Below are 21,217 nucleotides of genomic sequence, written 5' to 3'. Positions count from 1 at the left end.
ACACAGTAAAATTCTATCTCAAAAAGTCAGTGTGCAAGACAGGCATGGTGATGCACACCTTTAGTTCCAGTATTTGGGAAGCAGAGTCAGGAAGATCCGAGTTTAAGGCTATTCCAGTCTACAGAGCAAGTTCCAGAATAGCCAGGGCTACACTGAGAAAAGCCTAGGGGAGTGGCAGTGTACTAGGGAAGGAAAATCTCAGACATAAACTTAAACTTTTGGTGTTGTTTTTAAGATTTATTTATTTATTATGTATACAACATTCTGCCTCCATATATTCCCGCACGACAGAGGAGGGTGCCAGATCTCATTACAGATGGTTGTGAGCCACCATGTGGTTGCTGGGAATTGAACTCAGGACCTCTGGAAGAGCAGCCAGGGCTCTTAACTGCTGAGCCATCTCTCCAGCCCCTTGGTGTTGTTTTTGAGATAGGATTTCATGTGGCTTAAGATGGCCTTGATCTCCTGATCCCACTGCCTCCTGGGTTACTGAGATTATAGCTGTGAATCACCACACTGGCAAGACAATTGTCTTTCTTTTGAGAGACAAGGTCTCTGTAGCCCTGGCTGGCCTGAAATTCTTTATATAGACCAAGTTGATATCATACTCAGAAAGCTCTACCCACCTCTGCTTCCCAAGTGCTGGGATTAAAGATGTGTGCCATCACACCTGACCAAGATATAAATTCTTAAATAGACTGTGACAAGCTGACTCAGAACCTGGAAGACCTAACTATGCACCAACACACTTGACCCAAATAATTCAGGAAAGGAGCCAATGAAGCTTCTTGGGACCAACCCAGGGACCAAATACATGCTAGACATTCACTCTACCACTGAGTTACTATCCAGCCCATATGGAAGCCCAAATAGGAGCAAGAAACATTGTTCCTTCCTAGTAGTCAGGACCCAAGTCCCACAAGGTTCTGAGTGACACGCAAGAACGAGGAATTCCAAAGAGCCTGCCACAATGGCTTCACAGACAGTACCACAGGTTATAGGCATTCTTCTGAGCCTGACAGTCCCCATCAAACTGGTTATTTTGAGACAGATGACCTTGATATCAAACACCCTTTGAGGGACACAAACAATAAATGCTTATACTGCCCTCAGAAACATTTACTAAGAAAAGCTATCTTTGGCGTATGCTTCCTGGCTGCTAATTTTACAGTTCTGGCCCTTGGAGAGCCAGCCCACTGGGAGCATGGCTTTTAGACATGTATCTAGAACCTTTTCTTTACCATCTGAGTGGTTTCCATGGTTACAATAAAAGCCTCCAGAACATAATTTCAGAGAAGAGCATCAGTGCCCCAAGATAAGTCTGTACCTGAACTCAGTTCTACTGACCCCTTGTCCAAGCACCTACCTAAAGCAATGTGGCCAATGGGCTCTTGGTCCCTATGGCAGCTGCAGACCAGAGTGGGAGTCACAAGAAACCACAGGGCTCACTTAACCAAGTTTAACCTACTCCAGTAGACTCCAAAACACCAGACAGAATAGATTCAGAAAAAGGCAGAGCATCACTGGGCACAAATCCTGCCAACTTCCTTTGTAACACCCATCCAACAGCAAGACAGCAAGCACCAGAGAAAACACCCAGATTACCTAAAGCAAGAATGAGAGGTTGGGAGACGCATGAGAGTTGAGATCTGAAGGACAGAAAGTGTATGTTGTTATTACTGGTAGTGTTTATGGGGGGGGGGGTGTCAAGAGTGAAACTCAGAGTGAGAAAGCCATTTCAGAGCAGCCATTTTTCACTGCAGAATACAGCATCTGATTTTTCTTGATATGGACCAAAGCAAAAGACATCAAGCCTTACCCCAAAAACAGCTGGTCAGCTCAGATGTGTCACCAAAGCTACTTTCACAAGAAGAGTGCACAAGTCTAGTCTACAAGCAATTGGCTGGCCAGACACAAACACAACCTTGAGGCTGCCTCTCATAGGGCCCATTATAACAACTATCAGCTGCAGGACGACATCTAAAACTCAGTCCTTCAAGAAACGCAGTCCTTTAAGAAGATGCTACTAGCACAAGTAAAACATGAGAACACTGGCAAATATTCTCTCAGAGACTCTCAAGTAGGGCAATACCTGACAAGTACTAGAAACATTTGGGGTTCTCACACATGGAAGAAGTGTTACTGGCACCCAGGGGATAGAGGCAGGGACCCCATTAAACATCCTAGAATGAAGAAGATAACCCTACAAAGAAAGACCAGGCCCAAAGTCAACAATCCCTGTTAAGAATCCACTCTGATCTCAGAGGCAATGATACCCAGGTTTCAGTGGTTTGTGGCTCCTCTGGAACTGGGCAGTATGTAGCCACCTCTCAGAGCAGAAGGAAGTACAAGCCTCAGGGTTTGGAACCCCAGAGGCAGAGGAAAAGAATGAGTACACTAATTCAGGATGAGGTGGTACTACTACTTCCTTAGCAATAGAGAGTGAAATACTTGGCAAATATGCCACAAGCCCAAATGTCTGGACAGGAACAATCCTGCCAAACAGCTGCCTATTATCTCATTTTCAACTGTGACTCTCCAGCAGTGAATACAGCAAGACACCCCCCCCGCCCAGGCTTGTGTCTGAGGAAGTGCCAGCTTCTCTTGGACTCCTGGCACAGATTTTGGCTGTAACTCTGTTCAACAATGCTGTTTCTAAGTGCCAGTCATCTTCTGTAAGATTGTGATCAATACTATTCTGATTTAAAATTCTATTACTAGTGGAGTGAATTGTTAGATAAAACTAAGAAGAAACACCTAAGAATTTATATTTAGTTGCTATGAAAAACACACTGTTTCTCTATGGTACAGCAAGCCACTCCAGAATACAGACAAGACCAGTCAAACCTTAATAGAAGTCTGGTTGAGCACAGTTATTGTTCATATACTTCCCAGAGTCCATCAGAGAGGGGAGAGTAGAGAAAGGAGAGAGAGTCAGAGGCAGGGTACATATTAATGAGTTGCAGAATACAATGGGATGGCCCTCAAAGAACAGAAGGATGGCACTCTGTGTAGAAGCACACCTGGAACTGCACCTTTAGCACACACCACCATCTACTTTCTTCCTAAGAGCCCCAAGATTATGCTGCCCTCGCTCTTAGGAACTTCTCTCAGCAGGCACTGCACTGTTTGCACAGCTCACAGCATATCACCAACTCCACAGTCCCAGAAAACTTAAGAGCCAGGACCTTTAGCATACCCTGTTGCAAACAGCACAGGACAAGAAAGGACTTCTCCAAGTCTGCCACATTCCTCCAGGCTCTTCTATGACTTCACAAGCACATATTCACTCTTCTTGTTCATTAGTTTCTCTAAGAACTGTAAGCTAATTGCATTATTCATCCTTTTATTCAACAAACATGGCTGCTGTGCTAGCAAGGCTCCGGGGCGATGCTAGCAGACAGACATGTCTCCTTGTTCTAGAACCATCCAGTTACAGTAGTGGGGTAACTACATAAGATGTATGTAGGAGAGTGTAGGAGGAGCCAGGCTAGACCTGGCTACAATGTGACTAAACCATGTTTGGATAAGTGTTTGGACAGAGTAAAAGAAGGGACCAGAGAGGGTGAAGCAGTTTAGACTGCAATAGTCTGGTTCAAAATGTGACATGTAGAGAGCAGCCATGGAGATGCCAGGTCAGACATGCTGAATCTTTCCTGGTAAGCCACAACCTCGTGGTGATATACAGATTAATAGAGATGGGTTAAATCAAGATGTGAGAGTTAGCCAGTTAGCTAGGGCTAATGGGCCAAGCAGTAATTTAATTAAAAAAAAATGTGACATGTAACAGCAAAACACATCTAACACATTTTAAAGTTTTACTTTCCTCTGAGGTTTGAAATCTAAATATAACAAGCACTGTCCACATATCTAAAAGAAAAAACTTTGGAAATTAAAACCAAAGTGATATAGATAACAGACACTAGATTTCTGAAATAGCAGCAATAGCTAATATATAGTCCCAGCTTGCTCAGCACAAGCACTAAGACTGTAGAGTCTTGTCTAGTACTCTAAACCAGTTTCAGCTATCAAAGATCCAAAGCCACAGCAGTCATCTTTTTTCAGTAACTCACCAAAATGACAAACACAAAGGGAGAGCGAGAGGAGGGGCACTTGCTATATGTTCTCCAGGCCCTTAAGAAACATGGAGTTGTTCCTTTGGCCACATACATGCGAATCTACAAGAAGGCTGATATTGTAGACATCAAAGGAATGGGCACTGTTCAAAAAGGAATGCCCCATAGATGTTACCATAGCAAAACTGGAAGAGGCTACAATGTCACCCAGCATGTTGTGGGCATCATTGTAAACAAGCAAGTCAAGGGTAAGATTCTTGCCAAGAGAATTACTGTGTGGATTTAAGCACATCAAGCACTCGAAGAGTAGAGACAGCTTCCTGAAGCAGGTAAAGGAGAATGACCAGAAGAAAAAGGAAGCCAAATAGAAGGGCACCTGGATTCAGCTGAAGCACCAGCCTGTTCCACCCAGAGAAGCACACTTCGTGAGGACTAATAGGAAGAAGCCCGAGCTGCTGGAGCCCATTCCATACAAATTCATGGCCTGAAGTACAAAAAGAAATAAAAGACCTGGACTGTAAAGAGCTTTTCTTTAAAAAAAAAAAAAAAAAAAAAAAAAAAAAAAAAGATCCAAAGCCCCTTAGGGCAATACATCCACTAAGCACCTGGTATCTATCTGTTCTGCAGTGCTTCAGCACTTTGATAGAACAACAACAACAACTAAAACGAGGCCCCCAAGAAGCTACACAGAAGGACAGTACTATCAGGATGGGGATAGTACACTTTCTTTTTTTAAAAAAACATTTATTTATTTATTATGTATACAATATTCTGTCTGTGTGTATACCTGAAGGCCAGAAGAGGGCACCAGACCTCATTATAGATGGTTGTGAGCCATCATGTGATTGCTGGGAATTGAACTCAGGACCTTTAGAAGAGCAAGCAATGCTCTTAACCTCTGAGCCATCTCTCCAGCCCTCATAGTACACTTTCATACAATCAAAAAGCTCTTACTAGGGGATGGAGAGATGGTTCAACAGTTAAAAAGTCAGAGAACCTAGGATTTGATTCATTACTATCTGCAACACCAGTTCTAGACATGCATGTGGTGAATATACATACATGCAGGAAAACTCATACACATAATATATATGCAGCAGCAGCTCTTACAAGGAATGGTGACATCTGATCAAACACGCAAAGAATGCAAAGGCTCAAAAGATGTCCGTCTTCCAACAAAATACCTGCCAGCATTAAGCTTGGAGGTAGAGGCAGGTCTCAACTCAGCAGTCTAGGTATGGCCACCAGATAGGCAGTCCAGAAAGAGCTGTCGGGGTACTAAATAAGGACCTCAACACCCTAGAATCCTTTCTGGAGTAACTTTAGGCCCCTCTAGAATACTAAAGGGACAAATATAAGACATACCACCACCCATAAGAATCAAAGCGCCTTCTAATACCAGTCTAACTACTGGTCATGCATCACTGGGCTCTTGACACTAACCACCAGAAGGGCTACTCATATGAGCATGAGAACATCATCTCCTGGCAACCTAATGCTTACAAGGAATTCTGTAATTTCTTCCTGACTTGGCTATAGTGCACTAGCCAAACTCCTCTCAGGGCCTCTCCCCAGCTGGATGATGTTTACAAGGTCAATATGGTTGTGCCTCCCTCAGTGTAGTTCTAAATTGCAACCATCAGTATGGTTTAATGGCTGATTTTACTTGTGTAGTAAAAGGCAACGATAGTTGCAATCTTACCTTTTAAAACATCAACTGTGAAATGAAATGCCTGAAAAAAACAAAAGCCCTCAAGTGTAAAGTCTACATGCTTATAATACTACAGCTGTTATTAGAAAGAACAAATCTTGTGGGGATTAAGCTACTCTGCAAGATACACACTGCCCAGAGGGCTACATGCCAAGGAGGGCACTGCTGTCTCTTCTAACCTGTGGCATTGAAGGGGCCCCACAGCCAAAGAACCCAGCTGATTCGGGTCTGGGGGTGAGTCATCTCCTTGAGACACAGCCCTATCACCCACATGGTAACCCAAAATTCTGATAAGCAGATGTTTTTGGTTACTCAACAGATTCTAAAATTTAAATTTCTGGAGAAATGTAAAGCAACAAAAGCCAGTCTAAGCCAGGCAGTGGTGGAACACACCTTTAATCCCAGCACTCAGGAGGCAGAGGCAGGCGGATCTCTGTGAGTTTGAGGCCAACCTGGTCTACAAGAGCTAGTTCCAGGATAGGCTCCAAAGCTACAGAGAAACCCTGTCTCAGAGGGGGAAAAAGAAAGAAAAAAAAAGAAAGAAAGCCAGTCTACTTATCATCCCTCTTCTCTCTGAAGTCAGAGCACCTCATTCACTTACGGCACACACTTATGACCCCAGCACTTAACAGGACCACCAGGAGTTTGAGGAAATCAGCCTGGGCTATATATACAGTTAAGTTCAGCCTGGGCAAAACTGCAGCTCAAAGACAAACAACAACAAAAAAAAACCTCTAATTAATCTCATCATTCAGGAAGCAGATGAACCAGGGTCAGTTGGGTCTACATACAGAGCTCCAGGCCAGCCAAGGCTATATGGCAAGATCTCATCAAAAACCAACAAAAGAAACCAAAAATACCTCTGCTTCGAGGTCAGCTGCTCTTCCAGAGGACACCAGTTTGATTCCCAGCATCCACATTGTGGCTTACAATGATCTGTAACCCCATTTCTAAGGAATCCAGGACATGCACATGGGCACATATGCATGCAGGCAAAACATTTATACACATAAAAATAAATCTAGAAGTTTTTTTTAAAAAAAAACAAAAAAAAAAACCTCTACCTGGGCTGGAGAGATGGCTCCGTGGTTAAGAGCACTGTTTGCTCTTCCAAAGGTCCTGAGTTCAATTCCCAGCAACCACATGGTGGCTCACAACCATCTGTAATGAGATCTGGTGCCCTCTTCTGGCCTGCAGGCAGAGTACTGAAAATACTGTATACATAATAAATAAATAAATCTTTAAAAAAAAAAAAAACTCTACCTGTCCTATAAATACCTTGTTATTTCAAGAACCACATCCTCTCCCCCAGTCACAAACTGACCACTTGCCTTTCCTACATACATATTTATTCCTAAATCCTAATCACTCTCATTTGTGATTAAGACTGAAAACTTCAGTCAGGCAGTGGTGTCGCATGTTTTTCATCCCAGCACTCAGTAGACAAAGGAAGATGGATCTCTGTGAGTTCGAGGCTAGCCTGGTCTACAGAGTGGGTTCTAGGACAGTATCCAAAAAGCTACACAGAGAAACCCTGTCTCGGAAAACTAAAGACTGAAAGCTTCAGCCGGGCATAGTGGTGCACGTCTTTAGTCCCAGAACTTGGGAGGCAGAAACAGACAGATTTCAGAGTTCTAGGCTAGCCTGGTCTACAGAGTGAGTTCCAGGATAGCCAGGGCTACACAAAGAAACCCTGCATGATCCCCCACCACCTGCCTCAGCCTCTACCTCCAGAGTGCTGCAATTAAAGGCATGTGGCACCATCATCGCCTGACTCTGGCTTCAGTTTTACAGGAATGAAGTAGGAGGCTCAGGCAAAGTCAGAGGCAGGGTATATACTAATGAGATGCAGAATACAATGGAATACAATGGGGTGGCCTTCAAAAAACAGAGGGATGTACTCTGTGTAGAAGCACACCATGGAACAACAGCACCTTCTCTCAAGTCCCACATCAGAACTCTTGAGTCTTCCAAAGCTACAGACAATAGCTTTACTCAGGAGACTAATAAACAGGTACAGAGACTTATTTATGCTAAATGTGGAACCATACATTTTTTTAAAAAAAATGCACAGTCCCTAATTAGCTGGTAGCAAGCTGACCTTGCAATGGGGCTAAGGATAAAGAAGAAAGATGATACAACTGGTTTAGTTTACAAGGGAAGCCACAGCTTGTGGTGGGGCAGCCTGGTCTACACACGGATGAAGGCCTGCTAAACAGTGATGTTCCTGTCCAAGATAGTTCTCAGTTATTTAAAAAAAAAAAAATCAGGTCCACCATGATATCCCCATGCCTTTAATTCCAGCACTCAGGAAACAGAGGCAGGTAGATCTCTGAGTTTAAGACCAGTCTGGTCTAAATTGAGAGTTCTAGTCAAGGCAAGGGTTACATCATGAGGCCCTTTCTCAAAAGTAGGAGGGAAGGTACATGAATTATACACCACTCTAAGGAAAATTTTTAAAGAAATACATGTGCAACTTTTAGGGGAAAATAAGACAAAACATCTGGTACACAATAGGAATCCATCAGTGAGTTAACAGTGATGTTAACTCTTAACCCTAACAGCTGCAAAAGACAAAGAGTGTTCTGGACTAGAGCAGCAGGAGCAACAACCAGGACAAGGGCTGGAAATGAAAAAATGTGGGTAGGAGGTCTTGGTGGGGGACAGGTATGAGTTTCTGAAGAATCTTATCAATGAGACTATATGAGGTCTTTAAAGTCTTTTGAACTTCCATGTTCATTCATTAGCTTCTTTTGAAATGAGTGATTAAATACTAAGGGATCTTGCTAAAGAACAGATAAATGAACTAGTACCTTCAGAATGCAGATTTGTATACAGGACAAGAAGATATCAGTAACTACAAGAGCTGTGTTAGAAATAGCATGATACTTTGGGACTGGAGAGATTGCTCAGCAGTTACGAGCACTAGCTGCTCTTCCAGAGGTTCTGAGTTCAATTCCCAGCAACCAATGGTGGCTCACAGCCATCTATAATGGGATCTGAGGCCCTCTTCTGGCCTGCACAGATACAGTGCCATATACACTAGGTAAATAAATTTAGAAAAAGCATGATACTTAAAGATAACTCAACCTATGGGATAATTTCATTTCAAGGCCTGAAGAGAGCGATCAGTGACTAAGAGCACTTGCTCTTGCTGAGAGCTCACATTCAGTTCCCAGCAAGGACATGGTGGCTCATAAACTGCAACATCAGTTCCAGGGAATCCAAAGCCACCTTCCGGCCTCTGCAGGTAAGAGGCACACATGTGGTACACATATACACATGTAGGCAAACAGTCATATACATAAAATAAACTTTTATAAAAATTCCATTTTACTGCCAAAAACTTTTGAATAAAATTTAGAATAAAATATCTATTAAAAGCTTTACTAAGTATAATCTATTCTTAGCCAGCAAACAATAATAGGTTCTTGCTTTTGTTTTGCTAAAATTAATTTAAAATATTAAAGTTGACAACTAAGAATAATTGTGTTTCTAATCTGAAATCCTATTATACACCACTTAACCATGAATCTTTCTTTGGGAATTAAATTCATTCAACAAATGTTTTCCCCCACAGTCTAGTCTGAGAATTAAAATGATGTTTCAGAGCCTGCAGGCACAGAGTACTTCCCTTCTAGACTAGAGTTCTGACCCTGGCGCCTGTAATCAGCTTCCAGCTTCAGTACTAGTTCCTTATAAGAACCTTGGTCTCCAGGACTCCAAATCAAATGTTGAGATGAACTCTTAAATATTGTCATACAGCAAAAACCTTCCTCCAGGGCTACATGAGAGGGGACGTGGTGAAAGGAAGGAAGGAAAAAGAAAACACATACACATACTCCCGAGTGTGGGCATTCCTCTAGAGTTCCTGCCTTATCAAACCACTCCCCTCCATGGCAGTGTGTAGTCTGACAAGCTAAGGTCTCTGCTCCTCCTGCAATGCCATTGCTGCAGTTATATAGCTCATGTTTACTCACACTAACTCACTGTCTTCCTCTCCCACTTGTAGCTAACAAAGTTTCTTCCCTTCTCTCCTGGCGATTCGCAGGGCCGTGTGACCTACGACTTCCTGGAGACTGCACCAGCTCTGGCTTGAGGGGATAACTTAGCAAGAACCTGGTTCTCTTTGTTATGGTGATTCCACTTGTATTCAAGGTCTTAGCAGTCGGCCAATAGCCTGGCTCCTCAGATTACCCTGCCCGAGGCGCCGAGTAGGCTTTAATCTTCCTCCTGCTCCTGGATGGGAGAAGGACTTGCATTTTCGATTCTTCTAGCCCACTGATATAAATATCTGACTTGAGTTTAATAAAGTTGCCATTTACTCTTGTAGATGAGCCAGGTCTCTTTTGTCTGTGTCTTCTTTTCCAACCCTCAGGACATTTGTCCCTTCTCGTGGGCCCGAGTTCAGGAAGCGCGCAGCCTGGATCGGGCGTGGGAATCCACTGGGAAATTCAGACTCTTACACCCACTGTCCTTCAACTCTATGCTGGCAAGGCATAAGATCCCTTGGGAGCACAACAGGAGACTAACAGGAAGTTCCAGAGTCCTGAAGACACTCTTTACCCAGTATTTTCCATGTATGAATGTACAACCATAGTAATATGACTATTACAGTTGAGAGACCCTAATGGAAAATGCTGAACTCGTGGGTCAAACTTTTTTTTAAAATCCTTACAAGCTATTCTCTGCTTGAAAAGAGAATAATAAAACCAGTCCCTAGGACACTGCTTACCACAAGAGTAACAGTAATTGGGCAGAAATCCCCTCCAGCAGGCTCAAGAGCTCAGTTTATCCCTAACCATCTTTCTGCTGGGCTCCTTAGCTACACATGCTTAATAAAGAGTTTCTTACTGAAATCAATAATGACCAAGTAAAACACAGAGACTCTGTACTACACTATTCATAACTAACTCCAAAGGAGAATTTCAAAACATCCTCAACATATACAGAAAGATCTGTATATCTTTCTGTGTGTCTTTCTGTACAAGCATGACATTCACACATCTACAAATTTAGAACTGTCACCAGAAATAGGAAGAAAAGGGAAAGTATTGAGCCAAACTAGGATTCCACATTCTTGCAGCTAATTCCTAGTCCAGAAGTCCTTTGGTCCTCCACCTATGAGTCACTGCTGTAGAGGCCCTAATTATCAACATCCAGAAAACAGTCACCCTTTCCTCAAAGTACCTCCCCATTATATGCAGTGCTGTTCTACCTTCTTATCTATCCTACCTTTGGGCTTGTTATGTGTACATGTGAGTGCATGTGGGAATGCATGGAAGTCAGAGGCTGTCATTAGGTGTCTTCCTTAATCACTTCGACAGCATTTTTTGAGACAATCTCTCACTAAACCTGGAGCTCGCCAACAGGTTACCAGCTATGGGGATTGGCCTGCCTCCACCTTCCCAGCACTGGGGTCACAGATGCTTACCTGACTTTTACATGGATGTTAGGAATTACAACTCAAGTCCTCATGCTTGAGTGGCAGGCATTTTCCTGAATGAGATCCTAACCCCTAATTTCTACCTTCCTTCCTACCATCTACTGATGCCATGTGGAGAAAAGACTGTATAGATCAGTGGTTCTCAACCTGTGGATCATGACCCCTTGGAGGTTTAAATGACCCTTATATGGGAGGGGGGTCGCGTGCCAAATATTTACATTTCAATTCTTAACAGTAGCAAAATTACAGTTATGAAGTAGCAATGAAATAATTTTATGGTTGGGGGTCACCACAACATGAGGAACTGTATTAAAGGGTTGCAGCATTAGGAAGGTTGAGAACCACTGCTGCAGACTGAAGCAAACAAACCAAAGTCCTGCCTTTTCTGACATGCCTATCTTCCAAGTTCTGTACCTGAAGAAATTCCACACTTGGTTCAATCTTTAAAAAAAAAAAAAAACCTACAGAAAGGTGGACATGGTAGCATGTGCCTATAATCCCAGCTATTGAAAGGCTGAGGCAGAAAACTGAGTTTAAGGTGAAGATGAAGGGGAAGAAGAAGGGGAAGAGGAAGAGGAGGGGAAGGGAGGGAAGGAAAGGGAAGGGAAGAAAGGGAAGAGAGGGAAGAGAGAGAAGAGAGGAATGGGAGGGGAGGGGAGGGAAAGGAAAGGAAAGGAAAGGAAAGGGGAGGGAAAGGAAAGGAAAGGAAAGGAAAGGAAAGGAAAGGAAAGGAAAGGAAAGGAAAGGAAAGGAAAGGAAAGGAAAGGAAAGGAAAGGGGAGGGAAGGAAAGGAAAGGGGAGGGAAGGGGAGGGAAAGGAAAGGTAAGGAAAAGGGGAAGAAGAGGAGGAGAAGGAGAAGTCTCAAGCTAGTGAGACATGTCAGCAAGTAAAAGAACTTTAACCTTTCCTTTCAACTGAGTTAAATTTCAGAATACATTTGGTAGAAGGAAAGAAATGACTCAGAGACGTTGTCCTCTGACCTCTACATATGTACTGTGGCAAACACATGCTCACAACCACATAAAGTAAACAAATAAATAAATGTAACTTAAATTTAATTTTTTGTTTTGTGTTTTTGAAACAGTCTTTCTTCATAGCCCTGGTGCCCTGGAACTTACTCTATAGACCAGGCTGGCCTTGAACACCTGCCTCTGCCTCCCAAGTGCTGGTATTAAAGGTATGTGCCACCATGACTGCTTTAAATTTTTTTTAGAGAAATCAGTCCTATCACGGAGCTCACACTCATTGCACTATTGGGATGTCTCTGTTCCTACACAGTGTCCTAGAAGTGTCTATGCCTGCAAATAGTGGCTGTCTGGAGAGTTTGTACTCCAGGCCAGCTCCAACCTTCACCAGTCGGGAACTCTTCAAATCTCTAGCGTCTTCATCTAGAAGGACTTGACTGGATAAGCAGAATGGTTCCTTCCAACATAAAAATATCTATAATAAATGACACACACTGTAAGTATCATTGATCACAGGCTTCATTTTAATAAAGTACAATGAACTTCATCTAACATCATCAGTCATGTGGACATCATGAATCCCATCTCAGTTCCATAGGGTTCCTTATAATCATCAAATAAGGGGCTGGAAAGATGGTTCAGTGTTGCTTTGTTCTTCTAGAGGACCCAAGTTCAATTTCAAACAACCACATGGTGGTTTATGACCATTTATAGTGGATCTGATGCCCTCTTCTGGTGTGCAGGTATACACGCAGACAAAATACTCATACATAAACAAACAAACAAACAAACAAAGAAGCCGGGTGGTGGTAGTGGTGCATGCCTTTAATCACAGCACAGGCAGTGGCAGGCAATCTCTTTGAGTTCAAGATCAGCCTGGAATACAGAGTGAGTTCTGGACAGCCAAAGCTACACAGAGAAATCCTGTCTCGAAAATCCAAAAAAAAAAAAAAAAAAGGAAAAAAAAAATCAGACAAATCCAGATTATAGGATATAAGATACCTGACCAGTATCCTCCCCAAAAGGAATAAAAGATTAAAAAAAAAAAAAAAAGGAAATCACAGGGTCTCTTTTTTGACAGAGGGTCTCTCTGTAGCCCTAGCTGTCCTAAAACTCACTATGTAAAGACCAGGTTGTCCTGAACCTACAGAGATCTGTGTGTGCCTCTGCCTCCATGCCAGGAGTAAGGACATGCACCTTGATTCCCATTCCTACTTATTTTTAATTTCTATTTATGTGGTGTGCATGTGCAGCAGGGGGGACATGCCACAGAACACATGTGGAAACCAGAGGACAATTTTGTGGCGTCTGTTCTCTCTTTCAACCTTTACATATGCTTTTTGTATGCTGTTCCACACATACAAAAAAATGTAATTCAGAATTAAAATAACACTGGCTTTGTGTAGAAACGATCTTGATAACTTGAAAACACTTTGGGTCAATATTCAATAACTAATTTTAATATATGACTACTAAAAGAATATACTTGAAAAAGAAAAAAAAAGATGTAGTATGAATTTTTCTTTTTGTAATGTCTCTCAATGTAGCCCAGGTTTGCCTCCAACTCACATTCTTACTACCTCCAGAGAACTGGAATTAAAGGTATGAACCACTATACCAGGCTTAGTATGATTTTTTTCATTTTATTTCTTATGAAATTTTATTTTATAAATATTTGGCTTGAATGTATATCTGTGCTGAGAACTAGACCTAGGTCCTCTGGAAAAGCATCCAGTGCTCTTAGCTGCTGAGCCATCTCTCCAGCCCCAGTATTTTTTTTTTGGGGGGGGGGTGTCCTTACAGACAGGTTTCTCTCTGTAGCCCTGGCTGTCCTAGAACTCACTCTGTAGACCACATTGGCCTCAACCTCAGAGATCCATCTGCCTCTGTCTCCAGAGTGTTGGGATTAAAGGTGCGTGCCACCACCATCTGGCAGTGACCAACTTCTTTAGCTTACATTGTCGAATGATCTGAGTCTGCAAATAAACCCAGAATCCACGCAAATAAGCTAACCAACAAGCAAGGTTTGCCTGATCTTCCCAACCTGCATACAACAGTTCTTATAACTAAAAACTTTCTCCACTCTTGGCCATGTCCCTCCCCAGGCAAACCAAACTGCTATCCCCTCTCTTCCTTGGGATGTCCCTCTCCACCTACTGCGTCCACCTTGGGGACTAGGTCTTTCCAGCAGACCCTCTAGAGTTGCTCCAAGAAGGTTGAACCTTTCTGCCAGAACACCATTCTTGCCAGTCATAAACCACCTAAATACCAGACTGTTGACCTTTTCCTTCAGGCCATGGGACAGTCAGTGGTTAGCCAGTCTCACAAGAAACAAACACCAAGCAAGCCATCTCCTAAACAGAAATGTTTCTCACCCAAGAGTTTTTTCAGGCGAGGAGCATGGAGTCCATCTTGTTCATGACCACTTCTTAAACTATCCACCAGACAACCTCCCTTGCCCTTCTGATCCAGACATAGTGCTCAGTGCCAACAACATCTGTACAGGATAGGCTAAACCTTAAAACAAAACAGCACCACTTAGACCATGAGGCAAGCAGGCTGGCTTTCTTTCTTTCTAAACTAAGAATAAAAGAAATCCATAAATAAATTCTATATTTAGATACAGTTTGAAAAAACTGTATCTGATAATAATCAGCTAGGTATATATAATTCATAGAAGGCTATAATTTGGACCAATGGAAAAAAAAATGAAAGAAAAATGTCAAACTGTAGCAAGAAAAAAAAAGAGTTGATAATAGAAAAAACATTCAACAAATGCTGTGGATTTCTGTGACGGTGCACAGAGGAAGCAACACATTTTCTTTATCTGGGTCCAGAATAAGCCATAGCACACTTGGAGGAGATGTAGGATGGCTAAGTGCCCACATTCAATGGGAAGTTAGAAAACAGCAGTCAGGTCAGGAATGAGTAGCTATCATGCTTCTAAGATTCCAACTTCCCTATAATCTGGCTGCTGTGGCTATGCAGAGCAACCCTTCCTAAGGAAGGGCTAAACAAAGTCAGGGCTCAGACAATTCTCCAAGGTGGTTCTGCTCCCATCAGTATCTTAAGTAAAGGTCCATGTGATAGTACTGCACAACAGCCAGTATTAACATGCTAGCTCTGACATCTGACATAGCATGTCTAGGATGATGAGGCTCTCAGCATTCAATCACTGCACATCATGCATGGGCACACAGTAGAAAACCCTGAACTAAAGTAGGCTGTTCTGTAACTTAAGTGCTAGGACACAATCACCACCACCACCCTACACCAAGACCACCAACAGCACAAATATCCTGGGAATGTAGCTGTGGTTCTGTAGGTGACTGCCCCCACCCACAGAACTCACCCTGGAAATCAGAGTCAAGACAAGCCCGGGGAAAAGACCTTTGGGATTCTACCCCAAAGTAGGAGAGTCCAGAGCAAGCCCTATACTATACTATTAAGGAAGGGAGGTAGCTTTAGGGGATACAGGGTAAACCAATCCTAAGGATCTAAAAGAAAACAGCCTTTCTACAGAAGTAGGAAGCTTGGACTGGCATCTCTGAGGCTCTTCTACAGAAACTGAGGGAGCAGTTGTGTGAGGACAATGATCCAGCCACACCTCACCAACTAAGACTGCAGCTTCAGCTCATGACAATGGTGCTCAGTGGTAAATTCAGCTAATCTCGATTTTTATCTAACATTTGATGGTCAGAACTTCCTAGAACTTTAGTGTACAAAGTACACAAAAGTTTTGAAATACCACTTTTCAAGGGTCAGGTAATTTCTGACGAATGGGGGGAAAAACGAAAAACAAAAAAACCAACAACCAAGATGACCATGTCATCTGATGGTTCAGAATTTAGTTCTAGATCTAATTCAGATCTAGTTTTTTATGGTGTGACCATAAAGGACCAGGACACTCTTATTTTGAGGAAGGGAACTACAAAGACTGATATGGACATGACCCAGCATGAGAGCCATATGAGGGCAAAGTTTGCACTGATGTTCTAAGATACATCCCTCTCAGTTCCAGAGCTGGGCTGTCAAGCACTGTCCACCAACGGTATCCACCCTAATATCACTACAACCAAAGCTCTGCTCAGATGCAGCTGACTGACCCCATGTTAACCTTCCATAATCAAGGAGCCAAAAACCCAAACCCTCTGTGCAGATAAGTGTAAGGTACCACCCTGCCATCGTGTTACTTTTAAATTTCAATACACCAAATGTTCTCTCTCTTTTCAAAGGTGAAACTTGAAAACAGGGTAAAAATACCATTTTTCTTCATTTATGGTCTTCAGTAATGTCCTAACCAGGTTGGGGAGACAGCTAAGTAGATAAAGCACTTGTCAAGCAGAGTTTGGATCCCCAGCAACGACATAAAAAGCTGAGCAGATGTGGTAGAAAACATGGAATCCCAACACTCAGAAGGCAGAGACAAGGGATCTCCAGCACAAGTTGCCAATCTAAACCAGCTGGAATTGGCAAGTTCAGCAAGAGACACTGTCTTTCTTTCTTTCTTTCTTTCTTTCTTTATTTATTTATTTATTATGTATACAATATTCTGCAGGCCAGAAGAAGGCACCTCATTACAGATGGTTGTGAGCCACCATGTGGTTGCCGGGAATTGAACTCAGGACCTTTGGAAGAGCAGGCAATGCTCTTAACCACTGAGCCATCTCTCCAGCCCCAAGAGACACTGTCTTAACAATGACTGAGAAGACACCCATTAACTCTGAACCTCCTACACATGTACATGTACTCATTCATACACAAACAATTATACATACAAAATACATACAAAAATGTAAATGTCCTAAACCTATAAAGAACCTATATTCCAATACTACTTTGAAGTTGACTTTTGCTTTGTTGTTGCTGCTGTTATTGTCTGGCAATCCTAAAAGGCAAAAGTAGTTCTCTTGCATCAGCCTCCTGAATGCAGGGATTAGAGGTATATATCACAATATCAACACTTTTGTGCTGAAATTAAGTTATTTATGATCAGCAAACGTTTTCAGAGTATAAAAATATCAAACGGGGCTGGAGATATGGTTCAACGGATAAGAACACTGACTGCTCTTCCAGAGGACTCAGGTTCAATTCTCTGCACTGACATGGCAGTTCACAACCGTATATAACTCCAGTTCCAGGGGATCCGATACCCTCATATAGACATACATACAGGCAAAATATGAATGCAAATGAAATAAAAATAAATATTAAAAAAAATCAAACCAGCCAGATGGTGGTGGCTCACGCCTTTAATCCCAGCACTTGGGAGGCAGAGGCAGGTGGATCTCTGAGTTTGAGGTCAGTCTGGTCTACAGAGAAGAGTTTCAGGACTATTAGGGCTCAGAGAAACCTCGTCTCAAAAACAACAAACAAAAATAACAAACTGAAACCCCATTCACTAGAGGTATGGGGTACATTGGGGCAGGGCACATTTCAGAGTGGAGAAAGTTGTTAAGGGCTGACTCTCAGCCAGGTGATCATGGTCAACAATTACAGTGACACATCACTTTGACAGCAGGCACCCTAGATGTAATGATGAAAATGATATTAATCCCATGTATTCTCCCCAAGACCTGTAACCCTAGTATAAGCATAAGGACACATATACCAACAGTGGGCATCCAACAGTACCTGATCATTGTTCTTCAAAACTAAGGTCAATAGGATGTGGTGGTGGCACTGCACACAGGTGACAAGAGACAAGCAGATTTGTGTGAGTTCAAGGCCAGCCTGGTCTACACAGTGAGTTCCAGGAGATTCAGAACTACACAGAGAGACCATCTCCAAAAAAAACAAAAACAAACAAACAAACAAAAAAACCAAGGTCATCAAAAACAATGACATATGAGAAACTGTCACAGTTACAGTCAAAGAGCCTATGGAGGCATAAGACAAAGTATAATATGTGCAAGTCAGACTCTGAGAAAACCAAAAGGATATTTAGTAAAATTTAGGGGATTCCTCCATACCTGGGAGGCTGAGACAGGCAGGTGGCAAATTGTAGGCCAGTTTGGGCCACACAGCAAGACCATGCTTAAAATAAATGAATAAATGAGTGAGTGAATGAATAACAGGGAGGGGAAGTGTTGAGCAATTTGTCTCAGCTGGTAAAGTACTGAGTTCAGATCAACAAAACCCACATACAATGTGAGGAGTGACACCATGTCAGCCAGTCTTGCTGAACTGGTGAGCTCCAGGTTCAGTGAAAACACACTGTCTGAAAATAAGGTAGAGAGCTGGGAGATAGCTTGATGGGTAAGGTGCTGTTATGAGAGGAGAGAACCTGAGTTAGATCCCTGGCAACCATAAAATGCCAGGCACGGTAGTGCATTCCTATAATTTCAGCACTGGTCAGTCATTCTAGCCAAAACAATAAAACTACCAAACCTCCCATCCCACACTTAGGCAAGCACATATACACACACAAATGTAAATACACACACATGCAAAAAAGAAAGGGAATGTAGAGCGGGGAAGAGAAAGAAAATGGAGGGGGAGAGAAAGAGGACGGCTAGGGAGATGAATAAATCAGTAAAGTGCTTGTCATGCAGAGGACGTGAGTTCAATTCCCAGAATCCACATAAAAAGCTGGGTGTGGTGGTGAGTCCCTATTATCTCAACACTGAGAAAGTACAGACGTGAGTGCGGATCCCAGGGGCTTGCTGCCAGTCAGTCTAATTGGTAAGTTACAGGTGAGAGACTTTGTGTCAAAATACAAGGGTGGGTGTCTCTAAAGAAATGACACCAGGAGTTGAATTCAAGAGAGAGAGAGAGAGAGAGAGAGAGAGAGAGAGAGAGAGAGCGAGCGAGCACACACAGAAAAGAGAGAAGAAAAAAGAAAAAAAAAGCAAGGTGTAGTACATACCAGAATCCCAGCACTGGGAAAAGTTAAGACAGGAGGATATAGAGTTCCAGGTTATCCTAAAATACATAGCAAGATTCTGTTTTAAGGAAGGCTGGGTAGTGGTGGCGCACACCTTTAATCCCAGCATTTGGGAGGCAGAGGCAGGAGGATCTCTGTGAGTTTCAGAACAGCCAGGGTTGTTACAGAGAAACCTGTCTCAAAAACCCAGAAAAACACAAGAGAGAGAGAGAGAGAGAGAAAGAGAGGGATTGGAGAAGCAAGACTGTCCAGTGTTATCACAGGACACCTACCCAGGTATCAGAACCAAGAGAATTGAGTAAGAAAAGAGCAACCTAGAAGCTGTAGGCTTAGAAAGCCAAGGGTACAACAAAGTTTACCTTAGAGAACCAGGCCCAGAACATGGACTATGAACCAAGGCTTGGGGAAAGGGCAGCCACCTTGAAGCAGACTGATCAGACAAAGTTGTACAGCCACGGGAAATGTACATGAGGGGTCTTCCACAGAGGGGAATTTCAGGCAAAGAGGAAGAACATGAAAAACACAAGAGGCCACTGAAAACCTGGCAGCCACAAACATCCTGGACATTTGCCTGGATGTTTGTATACACACACACACACACACACACACACACACACACACACAAAGTGTCTGAGGCATAGACCTTGGAAGAAACAAAATGACAAACCAGGAGAGAAGAGAAGGGGGCACAAGTACTGGCACCTGGAGACCCAACCAGCACGTCACTGGAGAGCTCCTTAACCAGGAAAGGAAGAAGCCAGAAGAAAAGGGCAATAAGAACACAAAAACAGCAGTGGGCAGCCACAAGGATGATAACATACAAGAGATCGCAACCCTGAGAGAACTACAGCCTCCCTCCAATCCACAGGTGCCGCATGTAGGACAGCAAGGTTCAGAAGATAAAACCACCTTTGTAGGCCCTGTCCCCTACACCCAGTTTAGGATTCCCATAAACACTAAGAAAAAAACTAAAAATTAGCTCAAGCCCCTTCTCACATTTTTTTTTTTAAATTTTCAAGACAATGTTTCTTTGTGTAGTCCTGGCTGTCATGGACCAAGCTGGTCTTGAACTCACAGAGTTCTGCCTGCCTCTGACACCCAAGCGCTGGGAATTAAAGCATGCACCACCACTGCCTGGGTCCTTCTCACATTTCTATTGCAGGCCAAAGAACACACTTGGTGAGACTTTTCAGAGAAGATTTGCTCTGATAATCTTACTGACAGTATCCAATATACAGATGCCACTTAGACCTACAATTCCTTCATACAGCAATAAACTCAAGCTTCAAAAGAGAAAATCTGTTCAAGAATTGGGGCTTTAACAACAATCTCACTATAGAAGCTATGTCTCTGGTGGAGTGCATTTTGACCAAAATCTGCTGAAACCTGGGGCTCCTGCAGTGAGAAGACCAGTTTTAGTTTCTCTAAGCACACACAAGGCACACACCTCTAAAAGGAACATCCTTGGCATCTAGACAGACCTTCAAACAAGGTCTGTACTATGACTCCCTTCAGAAAGAAAATAACTTGAAACAAACTGGCACAGAGGGTAATGATCTCTCTGTGCAATGAGGGAAACCACCAGGCCCACGAAAACCATTTGCCCACCTTCAACTGGCCTCTTGAAAAAACTGCAGAAAGAAACCATATATTCATGTTCAGTAGTGAGTAGAACCTTTAGCACTGGCTAAACACAACCTTGAATCAGGCACCTTGATAAGGAATCAATCCTTCCCAGTGTGGTCTGCACAAATCCCAGCACTTGGAAAGTGGAGACAGGAGGACCAGAAGTTCAAGGTCATCTTCAGCTATATACTATGCTGACTCCAGCCCATTATATGAGATTCTATCTTTAAAAAGAAAAAGGGAGGGGGTCAGGTGTGGTACTGCAGATCTTTAAATCTCAGTATCCAAAGTGGATCTCTGTGAGTTCTAGGTCAGCGTGACTACATAGTGAGTTCCAAGGCCAGCCGGGGCTGCACAGCGAGACCCTTTCTCAACAGATAGCAAATATTTTAAAAGTTAATTGTTCATAACAAATTATCTGTTTTTGTTTGGTTGGTTTGGTTTTTTGAGACAGGGTTTCTCTTTGTACCTTTGGAGCCTGTCCTAGAACTCGCTCTGTAGACCAGG

General features: G+C 42.8%; 1 protein-coding gene and 1 pseudogene across 2 annotated transcripts in view; one reads left to right on the top strand and one right to left on the bottom strand.

Annotated features, from left to right (window-relative positions):
• The window catches only part of Pdpk1 (3-phosphoinositide dependent protein kinase 1), a 67,897-nt gene that overhangs the window by 41,448 nt on the left and 5,232 nt on the right, over window positions 1-21,217 (bottom strand). The window contains exon 1 of one of the 2 annotated variants that reach the window (XM_048436305.3): window positions 12,581-12,645. The exons of the other annotated variant lie outside the window; for it this stretch is intronic. The gene's annotated coding sequence lies outside the window, so the exon portion shown is untranslated. Of the gene's footprint in view, window positions 1-12,580; window positions 12,646-21,217 lie in introns of those variants that run through there. 2 annotated transcript variants of the gene reach the window in all.
• LOC125401535 (large ribosomal subunit protein eL21 pseudogene) lies at window positions 4,036-4,564 on the top strand (annotated as a pseudogene).

This window comes from Myodes glareolus, chromosome 9 (genome assembly GCF_982192425.1).
Source record: "Myodes glareolus chromosome 9, mMyoGla1.1, whole genome shotgun sequence".
Classification (NCBI taxonomy): Eukaryota; Metazoa; Chordata; class Mammalia; order Rodentia; family Cricetidae; genus Myodes; species Myodes glareolus.
Note: the sequence above shows the minus strand (reverse complement) of the source record. Positions and strands in the feature narration are given on the sequence as shown.